Source organism: Bubalus kerabau, chromosome 4 (assembly GCF_029407905.1).
Source record: "Bubalus kerabau isolate K-KA32 ecotype Philippines breed swamp buffalo chromosome 4, PCC_UOA_SB_1v2, whole genome shotgun sequence".
In the NCBI taxonomy this organism is placed as follows: Eukaryota; Metazoa; Chordata; class Mammalia; order Artiodactyla; family Bovidae; genus Bubalus; species Bubalus kerabau.
Window position 1 is genome coordinate 16,792,640 of NC_073627.1, and position 17,055 is coordinate 16,809,694.

General features: G+C 42.6%; 1 protein-coding gene across 3 annotated transcripts in view; it reads right to left on the reverse strand.

Annotated features, from left to right (window-relative positions):
- TANC2 (tetratricopeptide repeat, ankyrin repeat and coiled-coil containing 2) overlaps positions 1-5,263 on the reverse strand; it is a 372,903-nt gene extending 367,640 nt beyond the window's left edge. For all 3 annotated transcript variants that reach the window (XM_055575581.1, XM_055575580.1, XM_055575578.1), the window contains exon 1: positions 4,863-5,263. The gene's annotated coding sequence lies outside the window, so the exon portion shown is untranslated. The remainder of the gene's footprint in view (positions 1-4,862) is intronic.
- Positions 5,264-17,055: the final 11,792 nt, after the last annotated feature.

Here is a 17,055-nt window from a genome sequence, read left to right on the forward strand (position 1 = left end):
CTATTCAAGAACAAACAGAAGCTGAACATAAGACACTGTGGTAATGTGTGGCCCATAGAAAAGCAACTTACCTAATGCTTGTAACATCCACAAACACAGCTTTCAATGACTTATAAAGATTTTGTAAAGAAAATAAACTGACCTAAAAAAGGAAATGTGCTTCCAGAAAAAAAATTATGGAATTACAATTATTTACTTAAAGCTTTCTAGAATATGAAAGATCCCCACCAGAAACTTTTTTCTCTGATTACATCCTCAAACTGCTTTAGCCTTCTAAAACCCAGGCCCAAATATCACATTCTCCATCCAGTATTATCTTAAATCTGAAATATTTAAGGTAAAAATATCCTCTAAAAGGAAGAAAAAGGACCATCGGGTGGGGAAACACAACGTTAAGTCTTTAAGCTCTTCTTGTAACCTACTTCTCTCCATCAATTTTTAGAGACTCATCAAGGTCATGATGTAGTCTCAATCACCACACACACAGCTCCTTGACTCATTTTTTCAGTCATAAACAATCTTCATCTAATACAAACTACTGCAAAAGATGCTATTCAAATAAACCCAGTGGTGTTTTCATGGTATAATAACTAAGACAAAACTATTTATTTACACAGTGTCTTCTTTCCAAATGACAGCAGTATTCCATAACCATAGGCTCTGAGCAGATACAATGTTGAGAAAAAAATTTCCAAACAATTAAACTAGTTTTCAAACTATTTTATAATATTTGACACCTTGATCAGACTAGTACTAGAAAAGTAAACAACCATCTGAAATTGTTTGTTCTAGTTCCTTGAAATAAAATCTGGGTACCATCAGTACAAATATGACAGAAAACACTGGTGATCCTGTATGAGCACCTGTATAAGCTCAGTCGCTTAGTCATGTAGACTCTTTTAGACTCTTTGCAATTCCATGGACTGGAATTGCAGCCCATGGAATTGGGCCCGCCAGGCTACCCTTACCATGGGATTTTCCAGGCAAAAATACTGGAGTGGGTTGCCAATTCCTCCTCCAGGGTATCTTCCCAACCCAGGGATTGAACCTGCATCTCCTTCATTACCACTGAGCCACCTGGGAAGCCCTTGTATAAGTACAATCCAACATAATTCAATGAGTGTGCCCAATCAGTATATCTCAGAGATTCAATTTTAATTCTAAGAGGAAGAAATACGACAAGGAGAGAATTTTGATGCATTCTTTTAATCATACTTGTTCTTCCTTAAATCTAATTAGTATCAACTACCTTAAAACTCCCCTTTTGGAAACACTGGTTTAGTATACTCTTTTCCAGGCTTACTTCCTTCTCCATTCAAAACAATGCATACAGAGTCATTCAGAAAATACTAAAAGAACAAAGGCCTTAAGGAAGTTGGGGGTGGGGGGCAGCTAGAGAGCTTGCACAGGACAGTCAAGAATCAATGACGGAAGAGGGAAATAATCTACTAATGTTTAATCATCTTAGTAAAACTTTATGATAAAGATGCAAACACAAAATCAGGTTTTTCAAGTATGCTAAAATGAGCCAACGACCAATATAAATATAGAGCAGGACTTGGCTCTAAGACAATTTATTAAATACACTAAAGTATATACACATACATGAATTAGTCTCAGTCATAATCAGTAGATTATATTGAATTGTCTTATCAAACAATGTATATAAAAATGAAGTAAGTGTTTGACTACATGACATGTGATTCACAGAATGGGAGAAAGTTTGACTAAGAGAAGAAAATAACTGTTAAGTATAGGAGGTGATATTCATATCTTAAACCGTGTGGAAGGTATATACGTGTTGGCTGCATGATTATTCTTTTATACTTTACAAATTTTATAATTTTATAAATATTATTTCATATGTAGTCAATATCTATAAAACAGTAAGTGTAAGAAAAACCTGAGCAAATATTTGTTGAAGAAAAAGGTAATGCATCTGACCCATTTTTGTTCTTTTTTAAATAGGATCATAAAAATGTAAGCAGATAGGAAAAATCAATAATTTCTCTATAGAAAATTATTTCTATTGCTCTACACAGAGATCGCTTTAAAGGCACCAGTAAACTATTTCTTTAAAGGCACCAGTAAAACTTTACTGAACACTATGTGCACACACAAACACACACACACACCAAACTACTTGAAAGTAAAACTTTCAACTCCAAAGTTCCCCCCAAAACCAAAACCTCCCTCATAAATATTTCCTTAACCACATAAAAAGTACTGACACTCCTCTACTCATAATCCCAGAAATAAAACTACAAAAATAAATTCCTAAAGAGAAATATTCATACTTTAAATAACCAAGATTTTTGTACAGTTGTAAGTAACATAAAGTATTTTTCGGTGTATTTGCAACTGAATAAGTTACAGTTATTGTAAGTATTTTTTGGTGTATCTGTAGGCTTAACATTTATGTGTCTTACTACCTACCTGGGCTTATCCACATCTATATATTTGCTTTTGTATGATGGGCACCTGCATTTTAATGATGTGTGTCAACACCAATTTGATTGAGAGGGCAACATACTACACTTATGAAGAGCACAGGGTGTGCAGCCAGAGTTCCTGAATTGAAACTCAGCTCTTCCACTTGCTAGCTAAATAAACCTGGGCAAGATATTTAACATCTCAGTGTTTCAATATCTCATTTGTAAAATGGAAATAACAGTACATACCTCGTAGGGTGCTGGAACCGATTAAAACCTGCATAACAGGGCTGGCACAGAGTAGGTGCTATGTAAGGGTATGACATTACTCTCAAACATATTGAAAAACATTCTTAGCAATTTGAATTACTGACAATAATTGATACTATTAAAAACAGATATTAAATCTGAAGCCTGAATGATAGTAAGTTTAAAGCCCTGACTCTGAATAGGTGATTATAAATCTCCATAACCACTCTATCAAGAACAATCTGAAGAGAGCTTTGGTTTCCCAAAGTACAACTCTCAATTTCTTCCCTTACACAAGGGGGCAGTGATAACAAGAAAAGAATGGGGCTCTGTAACACCTCTTCCTACAGACAGTAGGGGGTGGCAGTACATATGGCTTACAGTCAGAACAAAACAGGAAGATCCAACAGAATCGCTCTTTATTCTCTTCAGGCCCTCTCCTCATGCTTTAGCCCCCACTCACCCCCAAAGTGAGGGACACATCAACAGAAATGACTAAAACCCAAAATTAATCATGGAGCAAAATCAGGTTTGTCTTTGAAGCAAACAATCCCTCAATGGCTGAATCTGGATTCAGGAGGAAGCCAATCAGTATGAATTTTCAGATTATCTGGCGAATGTTCTTCTAAGAACAACATTCAGGCAAATAACTCCATTTCTCTGCAAGAACTGCAACAGAAGGCACTAAAATCTCATCAATAATTAACTATACCCTAATGAACACATGCAGCCATTTCTGCTTGTTTCATAGTATACAGACACTCACTGAATGTATATAAGTTACATTAAATAGCTCATGGAGCTGTCTTTTGTTACTTCTGAAATTCCAGCTATGTTCTGACAATCCTCTCAAAACACAGATGTTCTTCTTAAATGGAAGTCACAATGTTTTGCAGCATGTGTAATTATATTTATATATATATATATACACACACACACGCATGTATGTATGGAGGGGGGATGACAATGTTTAATATTTCTGTGCTCACATTCCTAAGATGATCTACCTGGGAAAGGCTGAAAGAAGCGCTCCACTGACAGTATCCATGTTGTTGCTTTTTATGCCACCTTTACTGTATTCAATTTCTTTTTTCTATTTTGCTACCCCAACAATCAAGAATATTTCACTACTGTCATTTACCGCAATTAACCATTGCAACAGCTTTTGGCTCCAACCCTCAAAATGCCTGAAAATTTATCCCTTTTGTTCACCATATTGTTTTGTTTTCCTCATTCCAGAAATTTTCACTTGTATAAAAATGAAGAAAGGGGCACCTATGAAAAAATGTCCCTTTGCCTAATGATCTTGAACTCAGAATTATGGTCAAGATGTGGGGTGGGTTTTTGTGTGTGTCTTTTGTATTTTTTTCTTTTTTTCTTTTCCTGGAGGGGAGGAGAGAAGACAGTGAAAGACACCCAAATCTTCCTAATATTAATTATCATTGTTTATGTTTGATGAAAACCATTTTAAACATCCTACACCTGGAATAGAACACAGGCTGCAATTGTATCAGTGCTCTACACGCTGACGGCAAACCAGAATTATCTTAGCCCTATTTTTTCTTTCCCATCTCACAACCAGACACAATTTGCTTGTTTCTTTCACGTGGGCACTCACTCTGTCTCAAAAAATAGCATATCATAGCTCCTCTCGATTTCCTGTGATAAAATATCTAGCCATGAGCCTTATTAATCTCTTCTTAGACTACGCCTCCTTTCCCAGAGGAATTAACGATATCACTAAAGAACACTTCTGCTGTGAATTTCAACGCCATACAGGCCAACCCACCCTGTACCTTACCTGGCACATTTCACAACTACTTTTATGCTGCATTCTGGGGGCACATTTTGCAACTCGTTCTGCACCACCTTCCCTGCCACGTTTAGCAATCTGCCTGGCATCTCCTCCTGGGGTCCCCGTCATCCGGAGATTCTCTCGGTACCAAATTCCATGACACCTTCGGTGACACCTAAGTGACCGATCCCGGACTCATCCGAAGCCACCCCGAGGGCCACATTGGGAACCAACCTTCCCCACGCCCTCCACACCGGAGGCACTCCGCTGCCCATTTCGCTGCCTCCCCGCTCGCCTCCACCCCTCTCCCTGGAGCCCGGGCTTCGGAGGCGAACGCCCCTGTCACTGAAGCGACCTTCCTTTCCCGGGCTCCCGCGGTCTCTCACCTGCCGCTCTGAGGGGGGCTCGCTGCACCCCCGGGTCAAGCCCCAGTCCCGGGGGTCTCCGGTGAGGACCGCGCCGCCCGCCGGCGCCGCCCGCGATCCCAGAGCACCTCGCTGCGCTCCGACGCCCGCGGTGGGTTTGCGTCCGGGAAAGGCGCGGCGGGGCCTCCCGGCGGCGAGCGCAGCCCGCGGCGGTCCCCCTGTCAGCGGCGGCGCGGGTGCAGGCTCTCGCCCCTCAGCGCGGCGGCGGCGGCGGGCGACTTGCTCCGCCTCGCGCGCGGCACAGCCGGGAGGTGAGCGCGAGGGGGATGGGAACGGGGGCGGGACCGCCCAGAGGAGGCACCGAGGGCGGCGGTGGGAGGGCAGCGCCGGTGGCCCCGGGTCCGACGCTCGGAGCGCTCGCAGCTTACCCCGCCGGTCGGGCGGCTCGCACGAGGCGGCTGTGCCAAGCGGGCCCCGCCGGAGCAGCGCGCCCTGCAACCCGCGCCCAGCCGGCCGCTCGCTAACGCCGCCGCCGCGCCGGGGGCGTCGCACCCTCCGAGGCCGCCCGCAGCCCCGCCCCCTCCGGGCCGGGGTGGGGAGGAGCGCGAGCGCGGAGGGAGAGCGCGTGCGTGGGGGCGCGTGCGTGGTGGAGCGCGCGCGCCCCCGCCCCCTCCACCGTTTGGGGGTGGGGAGTGGCGAGGAGAGAGAGCCGAGACCGAACCCGTCTCTGCGCCGAGAGGCTGGGCCCTGGTTCTGCCGCTCTGTAAGGTCCGGGCATTTCTGTTTCCTCAGGGGGCTTTGACTGGCGGGGTCGTGGGCATTCAGTGGGGAAGAGGGGAGGGCAGCTCAATAGCAGACAAGGCCTGGGATGGTTCGGCTCCGCCCCCCGAGTGATGTCACTCTCGAGGTGCTGCTGCTGTCACGTGCGCCCACTTCTGGGCCTGTCCTGCTGCTTTGATGGCCAGAACGGTCCTCTAGATTTCCCCCCACTTAAGTCACCTCATACACATGTCGCTCCTAGAATCTTTGAGTCCCACAGCTGTCAGTTCTTCTTTCCCTGATATTCAATTGTAGTCTGTAGACAGCTTCAAATTGCTGTCTGAAGTCAACTGGTGCAGGAAACAATGAAGTGCAAAACCAGGAATGGAGGGGAGAGAAAGAGAAGAGAGATCTATTTTCTAGAATCATTGCTGAAATTCACCAACGGCAGCTTGAGAGCCTGAGGTGAAGTTGTGACGCCGGTTCTGTCACTGCCTGGTTGGACAAGAAGTAATGTAGTTACAGCTAGTAGGCCAAGCACGGAAAGCCACCGCAGTAAAGCCTCCTTGAGGTCCTATTTCCCTCACTTGACTCTACCTAGATCTTCTTCTCCTTACTCTTTCTTTCTCTTAGAGCAGCAATTCAACTGTGGAAGATACCTGGACATAAATCTGTTGGCATGCTGTAAAATGATGCAAAGCTATCACTATTACCAGTCTTGCCTGGCTAGTCTTCTGTTCCATGAACTGAGATGACTTTTCCTGGTCATCTGTTTCCTAACGAGACACCAGGATTGGAAATTGATGCACCAGATTAACTTCAGTCAAGCAAACTGTGTCTGTGGTGTTTCTGCCATAGAGAGGTTTGGTGCTCACTCCTGTCCAACTCTTTGTGACCCCATGGACTATGGCCCACCAGGCTCATGTGTCCATTTGATTTTCTAGGCAAGAATATGGAGTGGCTAGCCATTTCCTCCTGTAGGGTATCTTCTTGACCCAGGCATCTGAACCTGCCCCTTTTGTGTCTCCTGCGTTGCCCGGAGGTTTCTTTATCATTGAGCCACCTGGGGAGCCCAGAGAGTTTTGGCAACAGTCCTTTAATCTGCTTCCTCCAGGATTTTCTTTGTGTTTTTTCTTTTCAAAGTTGGTGTTAATTTCAGAATAATGAAAGAAATATGAAGCCATGTGCAACAGCTAGTGTCTACAGTGAGTTCTTAAAAAGTCAGAGCTAGAGCAGCTTTAAATACTACAGCTAAACTGGCAAGATGAAGGATTGGTATATGGGATCTTTTGGTGATAACTACAGAAAGTTAGATTGCTCTAACTAAAACCTATTTATCTATGGTGATAGAGGCAAAGTGGTGATTACTTCAGAGGAATTGACTAAGAAGGGGGCAGGAGGGAGTCTTCTGGGTTGCTGGAAATGCTCACTATCTTAGTCTAGTTCATGATTACAAGGGTTAATGTTGGTGCAAAAAGATTGGTGGGCTTTACTGTATCTCTAAAATTTTGGAGTTTTGTAAAAATAGTATACACCAAAGAGGCATTACAACAGTATCACGATTGAAGTCTGGAAACCTGGCCTTGAATCTCAGTGTCACTTACTACTTCCCAGCCTATATGACCTTGAGCAAGTCTGAGACTTGTTTTTCTTCATCTATCTAATATGGGCCTGGAGTAGGAAATGGCAATCCACTCCAGTATTCTTGCCTGGAAAATTCCATGGATAGAGCAGCTTGGCGGGCTACAGTCTATGGGGTCAAAAAGAGTCGGACATGACTGAGCGTGCACGCAGGCATCTAATATGGGTGATGTTACCTCACAGGATGGTTGGGAAGGTTAAGTGAAATTATGTTTGAAAAGTACTTACCACAGAACCTGGTATAAAATAAGTGCTCAGGAAACTTTAGCTATTGTTCTGTTATTCTTGCACTCAAATTTACCCTATTTAATTCTCTTTGGGTCTTTTTTATTTATTTTAAAGACTACTTTGATTGTAAGCCTTTGCCTGTGAGTTTCACTGAGCTAATAACATTCCTTTCCCCCAAGAAATAACAAAAGGCAGTCAGGGGTGTAATGTGTTGGTTTTCAAACTAGTTCAGGTGGCGGCACTCAGAAATTATGGTGCTTATTGTGGAACACCATGAAATATTGTTAGATTGAATCCTGCCATATGGACTTGACACAATTTTACCAGCATTAAATCTGGCTATATTATGTTTGTGCAGATCTCCCCCATATTAAAAAAAAATAGTGTATTTTTAAGAAATAATGCATCTGTGTTTTTCCTTTGAAATTTGTCTGCAACTTTTCACTAGAAAAACCCAAAGTTTAATAACAGTTCACAAAATGAAAACCTTTAGATCCATTCTTCCTGGAAATTAGAAAAACACCGTAATTGTTCAATTTTAGCAGCAGAGCTCTTTATTGGGAGTTTCCCACAGTAAGCTCTAATAACTATAACCCACAGGGTCTCTTGCTCTGATGAAGTGAGTAACTCTGACTCACTATCCTCATCATACTTCCAAAGATCAGTCTCCATTTCTTTTGGCTGACCTTTCCAAGATCCCTTGTTCACACTGAGCAATGCCAGTGTCCACTGGAATGAACTTATTCTTTCGCTGTTTAGATCATCTAACATGATTCTAGTCAGCCAGTTTTCCTCCACATAGGTCTTGCAATGTGCTGCCATGCTCTTAACTTTGTGGCAGAAACAATCTGTCCTTGATGGAGGAAGGGGTGGGGTACAGTAGGGATGGGGAGCAGCACTGAAGAGAGAAGCCACCTGTGTTCTTAACTCCTCACCCTGGATTCCCTTTTCTGTCACTAATACCTGAAATCCTGAGAATGCTAATTTTTTTTTTACCTATTAAAACTCCATTCTAATCAAGATGGTAACTTAGTCTATGACTTAATGTATGCCGTGTAAAAGGAACCTGCAAATAACTGTCCATAAAGTGACCCAACCATACAGTATACCTCCCAACTTCCCAAGCCATCTATAGCAGGAGTCCCAACTTCTGGGCGGAGAAGGCAATGGCAGCCCACTCCAGTGTTCTTGCCTGGAGAATCCCAGGGACGGCAGAGCCTGGTGGGCTGCCGTCTGTGGGGTCGCACAGAGTCGGACACGACTGAAGTGACTTAGCAGCAGCAGCAGCCAACATCTAGGATCTAATGCCTGATGATCTGAGGTTCAGCTGATGTAATAATAATGGAAATAAAATGAACAATAAATGTAATGTGCTTAAATCATCCCCAAACCATCCCCCCACCCCCACCCTGGTCCATGGAAAAATTCTTTTCCATGAAACAGATTCCTGGTGCCGAAAACGTTGGGTACTGCTGATCTATACCGTTCAAAATGAGCTTCCTTGCTCTATCAACTCTGCACAGTTACTCACCTCTGCGTATGGCATAGGTCTTCCCCATACCTCCAAATCTCTTAAGTAAACCACCAGGCCTGCCTTTAACTCCCTACCGAATAGAGTCATAACTCCACCATCGTTGATTGTTTGCCTGTTGTTCCGTCACTGGGCTTCCCTGGTGGCTCAGCTGGTAAAGAATCTGCCTGCAATGCAGGAGACCTGGGTTCAATCCCTGGATTTGGGAAGATTCCCTGGAGAAAGAAACAGCTACCCACCCCCTCATTCTGGCCTGGAGAATTCCATGGAGTATCCATGGGGTTGCAAAGAGTTGGACAGGACTGAGAGACTTTCACTTTTCAGTCACTAAGTCGTGTCTGACTCTTTGCAACCCCATGGACTACAGCATGCCAGGCTCCTGTGTCCTTCACTGTCTCCCAGAGTTTGCTCAACTTCATGTCCGTTGAGTCGATGATGCTCCCAGTACCTACTGGCTGCAAATACTTTACTAAATGCCTTGTATATACTACCTCATTTAATTCTCACTGCATCCTATCAGGTGAGTATTATTATCTCATTTTTCTAGATAAGGGTGCTAGAGAGGCTCTGAGGAGTTAGTTAAGTCAAGGTCACACTGGATGGCTGGCAGAGTCCCAGTCTGAACCCAAACATACACCTTTATCAGTTAACCTCAGGATATAAGATGTGAATGAGAACACAGAATACAATATCTTTTAAAATGTGAACCAGGGACTTCCCTGGTGGTCCACTGTTAAAGAATTCACTTTCCAATGCTGGGGACACGAATTCAATCCCTGGTTGCAGGGGGGAGACTAAGATCCCACACCTTGGGGCAGCTAAGCAGATGCAGTGCAACTAGAGAAGCCCCCATGGGCACCACAACCAAAAAGAAAGCCTGCACGTCACAACTAAGAAGTCTCATGCCGCAGTGAAGGTGAAAGAGCCCGCGTGTCACACCTAAACCCTGGCGCAGCCAAATAAATAAATAAATATCTTTAAAAAATAATCTAATAGAGTTGACCTGAGCAAGGCGGGACCAGTAATAATCATTTGGTTAAGAAGATGCTATTAATATCATTTAAGGAGGTAAAGAAGAAGACAACTATAGTCAAGAATTGTGGCAGTAAAGATGGCAAGAAACAATTCAACGGCCATTGCATGGGAAGAATTAATAGACCTTTCTGAATAACTGGGGGCTTCCCAGGCGGCACTAGTGGTAAAGGATCCACCTACCAATGCAGGAGATGCGGGTTCAATTCCTGGGTGGGGAAGATCCCATGGAGTAAAGGGAATGGCACCTCACTCCAATATTCTTGCCTGGAAAATGCTATGCACAGAGCAGCCTGGCGGGCTACAGTCCATGGGGCCACACAGAGTCAGACAGGATGGAGCGACTGAGCACTACTACTATTATTTCTGAATAACTGAACGCAGAGGGTAAAGAACAGTGAGAAATCAAAATACAACGAGGCGACAAGACTGTCTAGAAGGCTGCTCCCTGTGACAGAAGCAGAGGAGGCAGAAGGATTGGTGTATAGAAGAAAGAGATGGTTTTGGCATACTTTGTGTTTGTAGTAGTTTTCTTACTGCTTTTGAGTTACAAATCACTTCTTTTGAGAATCTGACAGAATCAGTGGATCCTTTTTTCAGAGGAAAAAAGTGTATTTGTACTTAGACATGTTATACGATTTTAATGGACACCCATGGAATTGACTGCCAGAGAGCTCTTGATGCCAGCTGGGCACTTTAAGGCCCTTTTTGGAATGTTTGTACTTTACATCCAAAGGATCAAGTCAATCTCTCCCTAGTAGCTGAAGCTATGGGTACTGTTAACTGATGTTTTTCCTAACCTATGAGCCTGGAAAACAGAGAATGCTCAAATAGATTTGAGCTCATGGATTCATCACACTCCTATCCTTGGATCCCAGGACATTTGTTGAAATTCCTCCATGGCTATGCTTGTTTGAGCCACATTTCCACCATTTATATATAAAGTTGAATTAATTACAGGTTGAATATATTGATTGAAACCCACCCTATAGGCTCCAGGTGGAAATTCCTGATTTAAGATAATGGAAAGTCACCCAAGTGGAAATAGTCAGTAGAGAGTTGGAATTTAGGTGAGAAAAGGAAGATAATAAATACTCAGGGAGAGGAAATATAGCACAAGTGTGTAAGAGCATGGACCCTGAACCCAGACTGACTGCACTCAAATCCTAACTCAGTAGTCTATTGGATTGACCAATAAATTCGTTCTGGTTTTTCCATAAGATGTATTAAAAAATCTGAACGAACTTTTTAGCCTACCTAATACTAAATGCATGACCATAAGCAAGTTATTCTACATTTCTAGATTTCAAGATATTCACCTGTGAATTGGGCTTTGAAAACTACACCTTTATAGGTGTAGTTTATAGGGTTGATGTGAGGCTTAAGTTGGTACAGGTAGAAGTACCTGGTCAATAGAAAGTCTCTGTGGATTGTTATCATTCAATGTAACATGCCTGTGCCTAGATATTTCACATGTTATTTTATTTGCTCTAATGAGGATTAGAGCAAATAAAATAACATGTGAAATGATTCCAATCAGAGGATTGAAATTATTATGCCCATTTTACTAGATGAAAACATTGTGACTCAAAATGATTTGCCCCAGATCCCACAGTAAGTGACAAAATCCAAATTAAAATACAGATATAGAATATTTGAATAAAAAATGAAAAGGAAGATTTTAATTACAATTAATAGCACATGCTACCTAAGAATTAATGTGTGTGTATATATATATGTGTGTGTATACTAATTATGGGAGTTGGTGATGGACAGGGAAGCCTGGCGTGCTGCAATTCATGGGGTCGCAAAGAGTCGGACAGGACTGAGTGACTGAACTGAACTGATACTAATTATGTATATATATTTATTCAGCAGCTATCTCATGTGGCATCTATCTCATATAGATGCTAAATACATGTTTTTGAATTAAATTTTTTAAATAATCAAGATCTGTAAAAATGAGAGGATGAAAATACTACTCTTACCACCATAAGCACTCTAATCCATGTATAATTTTGCATAATAAAATTAAAAATTGGCCCTGTGGAAAATATCATTTCTTGTGATTTTTTATTTAGCTTTAATCACCCTTTGACCTAGAGTCCATCCATAACATAGAGTCCAGTCCACTCTACGTTATGGACAGGCTAGAATTTGGCCCTACAGGACTGAGGACACAGCTCTGGATCTAGTTGACCTTGCAACCAAACTTCCTCAAAGAACCCTCATCTTATTGCCATGCCCTTTTTATTGTTAAGATTTGTTTATTTCTTTGGTTGTGGCTGCACTGGGTCTTTGTTGCTGCGTGCAGGCCCTCTCTAGTTGTGATGAGCAGGGGCTACTCTCCAGCTGCGGTGTGCAGGCTTCTCTCTGCAGTTGCAGAGCATAGTCTCTAGGGTACACAGCCTTAGGTGCCCTGCAGGATGGGGAATCTTCCTAGACCAGGGATCAAACCCTTGTCCTCTGCACTGGCAGACAGATCCTTAATCACTGGACCACCAGGAAAGTCCACCATGCCCTTTCAGTTTGTTACAACTTGAAACTCTGAAAATAAATTTACCATTTAAAATTAGACACCCAGGTGGGAAGGAGCTTCAAGAGGAAGGGGACGTATGTATACTTACGACTGATTCATGTTGAGGTATGGCAGAAGCTAACAGTACTGTGAAGCGATTATCCTTCAGTTAAACATAAATACAAAAAATAAACAATAAAAAATGTTTTAAATAAAATCAGACACCCTCGTTTATGGTTGAACCTTGAGGAATGCCTTTATTTGGGGAAAGGGAAGTCAGCAAAGGACACAGAAGCAACAGGCCGAAAGCACATCTGTTTGTGTTTTAGGCACAGACCTCTTCCTTCTCTACAGAGCTTGAAGGTACTTAGTACTGATAATGTAAATTCAACGAAAGACACTGGGAAGGGAAAAGGAGTATAAGTTCCACTCGGAACTCTCTAAGAGTGAACCCCTATTTTATTTCCTCCCCATTCCTACCCAATTTCTTAATACAATCCTGTTAACATATACAAAAACCAATTATGAAAAAATTAAATGCATGCATATTACAAGAACATTTTCCCTCAAAAGAGCTGAAAATAGTATTCAGTTGCTATTTCAAATCATGTTTAAGATATGATCTTTGATAAGTATTTCCAGCATATAGTATATTTTCTAATTTTGTACTAACATCTACCTGACCAAGGATAGTGTCCCTGCTTTATATGTGGCTAATGACTCCACCTTTGCTCAATTGTATTACATTAAGGAAATATCACTTTCATGCATTGGAGAAGGAAATGGCAACCCACTCCAGTGTTCCTGGCTGGAGAATCCCAGGGACGGCGGAGCCTGGTGGGCTGCCGTCTATGGGGTCGCACAGAGCCGGACACGACTGAAGTGACTTAGCAGCAAGGAAATATATCTTCTTAATTTTCCACACTTTATTGTGACCCACACAGTCAAAGGCTTTGGCATAGTCAATAAAGCAGAAATAGATGTTTTTCTGGAACTCTCTTGCTTTTTCGATGATCCAGCAGATGTTGACAATTTGATCTCTGGTTCCTCTGCCTTTTCTAAAACCAGCTTGCACATCTGGAAGTTTACGGTTCATGTGTTGCTGAAGCCTGGCTTGGAGAATTTTGAGCATTACTTTACTAGTGTGTGAGATCAATGCAATTATGCTATAGTTTGAGCATTCTTCGGAGAAGGCAATGGCACCCCACTCCAGTACTCACACCTGGAAAATCCCATGGACGGAGGAGCCTGGTAGGCTGCAGTCCACGGGGTCACTAGGAGTCGGACACGACTGAGCGACTTCACTTTCACTTTTCACTTTCCTGCATTGGAGAAGGAAATGGCAACCCACTCCAGTGTTCTTGCCTGGAGAATCCCAGGGACAGGGGACCCTGGTGGGCTGCCGTCTATAGGGTCGCTCAGAGTCGGACACGACTGAAGTGCCTTAGCACAGCACTGAGCATTCTTTGGCATTGTCTTTCTTTGGGATTGGAATGAAAACTGACCTTTTCCAGTCCTGTGGCCACTGCTGAGTTTTCCAGATTTGTTGGCATATTGAGTGCAGCACTTTCACAGCATCATCTTTAATTCTGAAAGAGATGGGAATACCAGACCACCTGACCTGCCTCTTGAGAAACCTATGTGCAGGTCAGGAAGCAACAGTTAGAACTGGACATGGAACAACAGACTGGTTCCAAATAGGAAAAGGAGTACGTCAAGGCTGTATATTGTCACCCTGCTTATTTAACTTATATACAGAGTACATCATGAGAAATGCTGGGCTGGAAGAAGCACAAGCTGGAATCAGGATTGCCAGGAGAAATATCAAAAACTTCAGATATGCAGATGATACCACCCTTATGGCAGAAAGTAAAGAGGAACTAATATGCCTCTTGATGAAAGTGAAAGAGGAGAGTGAAAAAGTTTGCTTATAGCTCAACATTCAGAAAACTAAGATCATGGCATCTGGTCCCATCACTTCATGGCAAATAGATGGGAAAACAGTGGACACAGTGTCAGACTTTACTTTTTGGGGCTCCAAAATCACTGCAGATGGTGATTGCAGCCATGAAATTAAAAGACACTTACTCCTTGGAAGGAAAGTTATGACCAACCTAGATAGCATATTCAAAAGCAGAGACATTACTTTGCCAACAGGTTCGTCTAGTCAAGGCTATGGTTTTTCCCGTGGTCATGTATGGATGTGAGAGTTGGACTGTGAAGAAAGCTGAGCACCGAAGAATTGATGCTTTTGAACTGTGGTGTTGGAGAAGACTCTTGAGAGTCCCTTGGACTGCAAGGAGATCCAACCAGTCCATCTTAGAGATCAGTCCTGGGTGTTCACTGGAAGGACTGATGCTGAAGCTGAAACTCCAATACTTTGGCCACCTCGTGTGAAGAGTTGACTCATTGGAAGAGACCCTGATGCTGGGAGAGATTGAGGGAAGGAGGAGAATGGGACAACAGAGAATGAGGTGGCTGGATGGCATCACCAACTCGATGGACATGAGTTTGGGTAAACTCCGGGAGTTGGTGATGGACAGGGAGGCCCGGTGTGCTGCGATTCATGGGGTCACAAAGAGTCGACACAACTGAACTGAACTGAACTGAACTGATTTTCTTAATTGGGAGGCTTCCCTGGTAGCTCACCTGGTAAAGAATCCACTTGCAATGCTGGAGACCCTGGTTCAGTTCCTGGGTTGAAAAGATCCCCTGGAGAAGGGATAGGCTATCCACTCTAGTATTCTTGGAGTTCCCTGGTGGCTCAGATGGTAAAGAATCCACCTGCAAGGTGGGAGACCTGGGTTCGACTCCATCCCCTGGAGGAGGGCATGGCAACCCACTCCAGTATTCTTGCCTGGAGAATCCCTTGGACAGAGGAACCTGGCAGGCTACAGTCCTTGGGGTCACAAAGAGTTGGACACGACTGAGCGACTAAGCACACAGCATGCTTCTTATTACTAGTATCAGTGTTTCCATTTTCTACTCGTATTTATAACTAGTGATAAAGATGCAATAAAATGTTCAAATAATTGCATAAACAAATATTGAAAATGATGCTGCTGCTGGAAATGAACTCTTGATTGGTAGGCTGTTCCACCCTGTAAGAGCTTAAAATGTTCATTCATGTGCAAATACATGAATGTCACAATTCAATGTATTGAAAAATGACTGAGGAATCACTGTATAAGAAAGTTTGAGTTGATCCAGAGTTAAAACAGTGAACATTGATGACCACCCATTTTACACTCATAGTTGAAACATTTTTTTTTAGGCCAACATGCTAAAGAAATTACAAAACTGTCACCATTGAGGGTATTTATTGTGCCGAAACATAAAGATGATGCCACTGACCCCCTACTAGTAAGACATGAAGTTGTAGTTGATTCTCCAGTATTGTATGGGTTTCATTGAACCTGCCACATCCCCTCACTCAAAGCACCTAAGTAGTTGCCAGTTAGTTAAATATTAAGAGAGACCATCAGTAACCAAGGGAGAATGACTGGTGTAAAGAGAATGACCACACAATCATGGTTTAGTACCACAGCCCTTATCAATGAGCTATGACTGAGAAAAAAGGTTAAGAATGCAGTAGAGTTGTGTAAGTTGTCAATGTTTTCTTCATATAATGGAGTATACAATTTCTTTTTAATCAAAAGAGGCCTTAGATAAATTATTTTTAATGATTTCTATTGGAGTATAGTTGATTTACAATGTTGTGTTAGTTTCCGCTGTACAGAAAAGTGAGTCAGTTATACATATATCCACTCTTTTTAAAATTCTTTTCCCATATAGGTCATTACATAGTACTGAGTAGAGTTCCCTGTTCTATACAACAGATTCTTATTAGTTATCTATTTATATGAAGTAGTATGTATACGTGGAGAAGGAAATGGCAACCCACTCCAGTGTTCTTGCCTGGAGAATCCCAGGGACGGGGGAGCCTGGTGGGCTGCCGTCTATGGAGTCGCACAGAGTTGAACACGACTGAAGCGACTTAGCAGCAGCAGTATGTATATGTCAGTCACAATCTCCCAATTTACTCCTTTCTCCCTCGCTTCTTTTCCCACTTGGTAACCATAAGTTTGTTTTCTACATCTGTGACTCTATTTCTGTTTTGTAAGTAAGTTCATTTGCACCAAGGAAATGTTTTTTTAATATAAGGGAATTACAGCTTTGTTGATGTGAAATGCGGAGATGTTTTAATTATTGAAAAGAGGTGGGAGACAGAAAAGGCAAGGGAAATGAAGGTTTTGACTGGACCTGAAACTCCAGAAACAATTTCTCTAGGTTTAGGCAACCTGAGACACACAGTGAAAAGAACAAAAGGAAGTAAAGAATCAGAGTTCAGTAGAGGAAAAGGAAAGAGGGCATTTTAATGTTATGCTACCAACCTGGTGATTGTAATGCAACTTCATTTGTGTGAAACTCTGCTCTCTGACAATCTCATCTATCTGAAGTACAGCAAGGAATCAGGGAAATAAAGGAGATGGAAAAAGACCTCT